Genomic DNA, 6,853 nt, shown 5'->3' with positions numbered 1-6,853 from the left:
GCACCCAGGTCTCCAATCTGTTCGGGTCATCTGGGTTCCTGATCCTGTCTTACGTGACACTGACTACCCCTCCCAGTTTGGTGTCAAATCGCCTCCTTTGCTGACCGAAACGAAACTCCCCGTCTTGGTTTTTGGGGAAAAGTCAGCCAAGCTACGGCAGCACCAGCTGGTGCTTGCTGGAGAGAGAGGGAGACCGCGCCGTGCTTCCTGGGAAACGTAGTCCTTCCCTGAGCGCCGCGCGCGCCCAAGGATCCCGTCCTCGGACTCCATCTCCCGGCGGCGCGCGGGGCGGCAGGCAGGCGGGAGCGCGCGGAGGGGGGCGGGCGGGTTGGTAGGAGCGGCTTGCTCCGCGCGAGCCTCCCTTTACGCACAGCCGGAGACTCGCATTGTATCCTATCGGGCCAAAAGGGGATGATGTCACCTGCGGGCTGGTAAGGCGAGGGGAGGCAGGCGCTGCTGCCGTTGCTGGTGGCGGCGGCAGGAGGAGGAAGAGGAGGAGGAGGAAGCGAGATCGAGCCTGGTTCCCGGGCTCCTTTTGTAAGCAGCCGCGGACAGAAGGAGCAGAAGCAGCCGGAGTGGGCTTCGCCTCCTCCGGAATGGAGCGAGCGCCAGGTAAGCCTCTCCTGCGCCTCTCGCCATTCATCGGACGCGCCGCTCGCTTGGAGAGCCGGGCCGGGCTCTGCGTTTTTACGCACGGGGCCGGAGGAAACGGCGCTACCTTCCGGGGAGGGGGAAGCGCTGATGGGGAAGGTGAGCTCCGGAGCAGGGGAGAAGGACCCCGAAGGAAACGGACTATTGGGGGTGGCGGCATGGGGATGCGGTGTCCGCTCGGGCGAACAGGGGGCGGGTGGGGTGGGAAAGGGAAGCGCCCAAGTCTGCCAAGGGGGCGGCACGGGCTGGGAACAAAACCAGCCAAACTTTAAACTCCCAGCCTTTCCTTGGGAGGGGGGATCTCTCCGGGCGCTGGAGGCTCCGCATCTCTGGGAACAGCTGGGGGGCGGCGGCCGTGGAGGGGGCGCCCTGGGTTTGTGCGGCTTCCCCGCTGCAGTTTGCGCCGGGAGGAGCGAGCCTGTGTGTGTGTGTGTGTGTGTGTACGTGTTTTTGTGCCTGTGTGTGGTTTTTTTGGCTAACAAAAGGGGCAGATGCGGAGAGGGCGGGTGGAGAGAGGCTTCGCTGCTCCCTTTCTTTTCGGCTGCGGCTTTCTTTTCCTTTCAATGGGACCGGCCGGGGTGGGGTGGGGTGTCGGTTGGAGAGAGGGAGAGGTCGAGTAGGAAACCTCCTCCACGAGTTGTCTCACTCTCTGTCTCTTTTTTTGGGAGGGGTGTGTTAAAATGTGCTCTCACCGCACCCCTACCCCACCCCTCGGGTTCAAAGGTGCCTGGAGCGGGGGGGGGTTGGGGGGGAGAGTTTTGATTCCTGCGGATTTCTTGGGGTGGCTTTTCTCCATCCAGAGGGAAAGGAGGCGTGGATGGTCTCCACTGGTTTTAGCAATACCGCAGTATGGGAGCGTGTGTCTGCACGCGTGTTGCCACCTCGGGATCACAACACCTTTCCCCCGTTTGTTCTCCTTCCCAGTTACCTTTCCTAAAGAGTTGAGCTGCACACTTGCAGAAGGGGTTGCAAAAACAGAAAAAGGAAATAAAAGCAAGAACGCCTCCTGGTTGCGGACAGCTGCTCCCTCCCCCCTCTGATGTTTCTTACAGCCCCTTTTAAGAACATGATAGCCCCCCACACACACCGCCGGATCAGGCCAGTGGCCCATCTCGCTCAGCATCCTGCCCCCATATTGACCAGCTGGATGCCCCCATGGGAAGCCTGCCAGCTAATATTAATGACTACACTAATATTGAAATGCTAATACCCGGTGTCTAAGGATTTGGAATCCTTAACGATGAAGGAATTGGATGTCTAGGAGACAAGAGTTGCAAGGCGGAGCCAGTGCTGCCTTTTCAGAAATATGAGTTTGGAATGCCATTCAGAAAAAAAAATTGAGACTTCCATGTTTACGCATGCACAGATGCACTCTTCCTTTTAACAAACACTGTTGCTTCACATTTTCAGGGGAGGACATGTCTCGATCTGTGCCCTCCCTGTCTTTCGATAAAGAGCAGCCAGGGTTCCAGATAATCAGCTATTTAAACCTATTTTCTCCAGGGGGAAAGATGGGCTAATCAGGTTTTTTTTCCCCTCCCCCTGTGGAAGATGCAGAAACTGCTGTTGGCTGTTCTTGCCACCTGGTCTCTCTATCTTCCTTCCCTTCTCCCCCGGCTGCAACCCAAAGGATTTAGGGAGATGAGGCTTGCTTCCACTCTTTCCCTTATTATAACTAGGTGCACCTTTAACATACCCGCTGAGGAATCTGGGTGGTCATTCCCTGCTCCCCAGATTCAGGGGAAATGAATCAGTTGCACAATTGCTTGGGCAGCAGGCCGTCAGAAAACCAGTGGCCATCTAGGTGAGGCAGGAATTGCCTCTGTGCATATAGATGTATCTGTTGAATTCCAGTTCTGTTTTCTCCTATGTGCGCTGCATGCTGTGTCCCCCCCCCAGCAGTAACAAAACCTCATCCGAGTTGAGGATTTTTGAAGGAGAAAGTGTCTGCAACAGGAGAGAGAGAGAAAGAGAGGGGAGGGGGCATTGGAAATCTGGTTGCTATGGTTACTCTTGCAGTTGGAATCATTGCGATTTTTCGCGCACAGAGCCCCCTCCCCAGTAGATCTGGAGTCTTCTCCATACCCTTTGCCTGGTAACTGGGAGGGTGTGGTCTCCCCCACAAAAAAATAATCTCTCAAAAGACTGAATTCAGATGAGTGTCTGCGGTCTTGAGTCTTGTGACGGCTGTGTTTCATTTTATGGTCAAAAGAAAAATGAGTGTCTGCCTGTAGCCGTATCGTAGCTTTATTTTATTTCATGGCGACAGTGCAACTGAGAAGCCCAATTTGGCTCTCTCTCCTTTCTCTGTCCCTATGTTAAAGCAGGGAATATGGGTGGTTTGGGCGTGTGTTGTACAACACGCTGTGAACAAGGAAATCTGCTTTATTAGCCACAACGGGTGTGGGTGGGTTCCCCTGTTACGTTTGTGGAACAGCCTTGAGTACCTACTCATTTTCCAGAGCTGTCTCCGTGCAGATGCGTAGGCAGGCATCGCACACTCTTAATCCCATGGGGTGTTTCCCTCTACTCCTCCTCCTCGCTGACTCCACTCCACGGTGACACTGTTGCTGCTCATTGGCACTTGTTGCAAGAGGCAGCGGGGAGAAAGACGGTTCAGCTTTGTTCTTCTTGCACAAGCTCTGCGATGTGGGGAGCCTTGCAAAGCCTGGGTGGAGGCCGAGACTGTCGGAAGAAACTCTTGCAGAGAGGGCGTTGTGAAATAGCTTTGTTGGGTACGTTTTCTTACATGATTCAATAGCTCGCCTTGCTTCCCATCATGGAAGCCAGGGCAGTGTGTTTTGTGCGGTGCTAGAAACTTGAGTGGGACGCGGGTGGCGCTGTGGGTAAAACCTCAGCGCCTAGGACTTGCCGATCATCAGGTCGGCGGTTTGAATCCCCGCAGCGGGGTGCACTCCCGCTGCTCAGTCCCAGCGCCTGCCAACCTCACAGTTCGAAAGCACCCCTAAGTGCAAGTAGATAAATAGGGACCGCTTACCAGCGGGAAGGTAAACGGCGTTTCCGTGTGCTGTGCTGGCTCGCCAGATGCAGCTTGTCACGCTGGCCACGTGACCCGGAAGTGTCCTCGGACAGCGCTGGCCCCCGGTCTCTTAAGTGAGATGGGCGCACAACCCTAGAGTTGGACATGACTGGCCTGTACGAGCAGGGGTACCTAGAAACTCAGGTATATAAGCTAGGCGCCAAATGGCTCCTTAAACCAAGGCTGCAGTCGCCAAAGCAGAATGTCTAGTTGCCATTTTGGGGCAAGACTGCTCCAAAGAAGAGAAGAAGAGTTTGGATTTGATATCCCGCTTTATCACTACCCGAAGGAGTCTCAAAGCGGCTCACAAACTCCTTTCCCTTCCTCCCCCACAACAAACACTCTGTGAGGTGAGTGGGGCTGAGAGACTTCAGAGAAGTGTGACTGGCCCAAGGTCACCCAGCAGCTGCATGTGAACGAGCGAGGAATCGAACCCGGTTCACCAGATTACGAGTCCACCGCTCTTAACCACTACACCAAACTGGCTCTTTTCAAAGTCGTATTTTTCAAATGATGGACTGACTGTGATTGATTCTCAGTTAAACATCTGGCTAGTTCAGATGGCTACCTTGAGCTAGTTTAAGAGCTTTGAGAACTTAAAGAAGAAAAGTCACTTGATCCAGGGACAGTCCATACATATATTGACCTATTCCGACCTCTTTTTCTTAATTTTGACACGGACCATTCCTAGCATAATAATATTCTTCACAACTGTGAGCAGGGCAGTGGGGTGGGGGTAAGTGAATACAGGCTACAGCGACTAACTAGAACATTGATCACTGCTCCTGCTCAGGCTGCACAGAAAAACAGGCATTTTGGTTCCTGAAATTTATTCTGATGGTGCAGATGAAACATAACTGATAGAATTCTACAGGATGGGGTATTAGTGTGTGAAAACAGTCCAGACCCAATGAACCCCAGATGTGGAGATGTCAGGCACCATCCTGGCACCCAGGAAGCTTCACTTGGTCGCAAGTGGCCGATAGCCGGGTGCAAAATGCACCTGGCGCCTGGCTAATTTCACACACTGGTTATGTGTAGCTCTTGGGTGCTCTTCCACCCAGGCACTGGCCAGATGTGGCCCTCTGCTTAGCTTAGGTGGTGGTGACCTCATTTGCCTTCATACCATCATCTGGGATTGTCCCGGGCTTCTGTTCTGCAGCGATGTACTGTAAGAATCTTGCTCAGAGCTCTTCGTTGTATCCGAATGTCACCCCGTGCTAAAGCTTGCTCTGTAATTTCATTTTCTCTGCAGGATCTATGTAAATATATACAAATGCAAAGTCTTCTTTTTGTGCTTGGTGTAAGGTGTGGTCATAGTTCAGCAGCAGAGCAAGTGTAGAAGGCAGAGGAGGAAGAAACTGCTGCCTGGGGCCTTGGATGTCGTCTGCCAGTGACAGTAGACAAGGCTGGCCAAGACAGACTAACTTTCAGAGAGCCAGTGTGGTGTGGTGGTTAAGAGCGGTAGTCTCGTAATCTGGAGAACCGGGTTCGCGTCTCCGCTCCTCCACATGCAGCTGTTGGGTGACCTTGGGCCAGTCACACTTCTCTGAAGCCTCTCAGCCCCACTCACCTCACAGAGTGTTTGTTGTGGGGGAGGAAGAGAAAGGAGAATGTTAGCCGCTTTGAGACTCCTGAAGGGGAGTGAAAGGCAGGATATCAAATCCAAACTCTTCTTCTTCTTCTTCTTCATAGCACAGACACTCTGTGTAAGTCATAGCTTCCCCCAAAGAATCTGGGAGATGTGGTTTGTTAAGGGTGGGGCAGGGTTCTTAGGAGACCCCTATACTCCCCTCGCAGAGCTACAATTTCCACAGGGCACTCGGGGCGTTGCTGTTGTGTGAGGGGAATAAGGGTTTCCTTAACAACTCTCAGCTCCCTTAACAAACTGCAGTTCTCAGGATTCTCCGGGGAAAACCCACGGCCGCCTAAAGTGGTATGATATTGCTTTAAATACATGGTGCAGATGGGGCCCAAGTCCAAGCAAAGGGAAGAGGAGAACAGTCTCTGATGCTGACTGGTAGACCTTTGTGTCATAGCTCTGTGCATTTCAGAAGAACACTTCTTTCAGGATCACGGATAGCTTGCAAGGCCTAGAAATTTGGGGAGGGATCGTCTTTAAAATCTGACCGACTCAATGGCTAGCTTGAGAGAGTGGCAGAGTCTCCTCTCTCCCCAAGCACCTGATTCCAACATATATGGCGACAAGATTTGTATGCATGTGCATACCTGGATGTGAAATGGACATGTGCCTATGTCATTTGCACAAGATGTTGGCCAACAGTCAATAGCATCCTTATCTCGGAAGCTTCAAGTGAGCAACGTGTGTTTATAATCCTTATCTCTTTTGAGTCCAGTAACCCTGTGAATGGCATGATGACGATTCCCTGCCTTTTTATGTAGGGAACCGGAGTCCAGGATTGGTGGCTTAGCCCAGTCTCCTGTTGAGTTCAAAGACAGGCCGGGAGTTGAACTTGGGCTGTTGAGACCATCGCGCTACTTGATGCACCTCCAGGCTGGACAGTAGATATTCTCACTCGGCTGATGTGTTGCCAATTTTGATGTAGCTGAATTGACGCTCAGTCCGTGTTCAGGCCAAGGGGCTGAGGCAACATTGATGTTAGTGGGAACTGACAGGCTTGAAACAACATCTCAGGAACAGGCCGTATGGCATGAGGGAATAAGTCCCAAGTTTGTGCAGCGGTCAAACAATAGACCTTAAATCTTTTACCGGAAGGATTTTGCAGGGAGTGACATTTGCATTGAGATGTACCACATTCAATTGTCAGCATGGACTTCTTTTTGACATTAGGGGGACAGAAAGAGCATGATGGGAGTTGTAGGTGAGAGGATGATGGGAATTTATTTTTATTAATTGCGCTTATATCCCACCTTTTCCTCCTCATGGTGGTGTATATGGGTCTCCCTCTCCTCATTTACGTCACATAAAACAATCCAGAATAAAATTCACGCTTCAAGGAGAATATTTCAGATCCTTCGCTAAGCGCTTTCCCCATATTCATTTGCCTACTTGATTTATAGAGCTGCCCAATAGCAGAAGTACTATAAGAAGCCATTGTAGTGTCATGGTTAGAACAGGGGTCAGCAAGGTTTACCTCGACTGGGCCAGTTCACTCCCACAGAGATCGCTCCATGGGCCGG

General features: G+C 52.2%; 1 protein-coding gene across 2 annotated transcripts in view; it reads left to right on the top strand.

Moving 5' to 3' along the window:
- Positions 1 to 314: 314 nt before the first annotated feature.
- Positions 315 to 6,853, top strand: part of DAAM1 (dishevelled associated activator of morphogenesis 1) — a 180,917-nt gene continuing 174,378 nt past the window's right edge. For both annotated transcript variants that reach the window (XM_083434806.1, XM_083434805.1), the window contains exon 1: positions 315 to 612. The gene's annotated coding sequence lies outside the window, so the exon portion shown is untranslated. The remainder of the gene's footprint in view (positions 613 to 6,853) is intronic.

Source organism: Podarcis tiliguerta (genome assembly GCF_965153285.1).
Source record: "Podarcis tiliguerta genome assembly, chromosome: 1".
In the NCBI taxonomy this organism is placed as follows: domain Eukaryota; kingdom Metazoa; phylum Chordata; class Lepidosauria; order Squamata; family Lacertidae; genus Podarcis; species Podarcis tiliguerta.
Note: the sequence above shows the minus strand (reverse complement) of the source record. Positions and strands in the feature narration are given on the sequence as shown.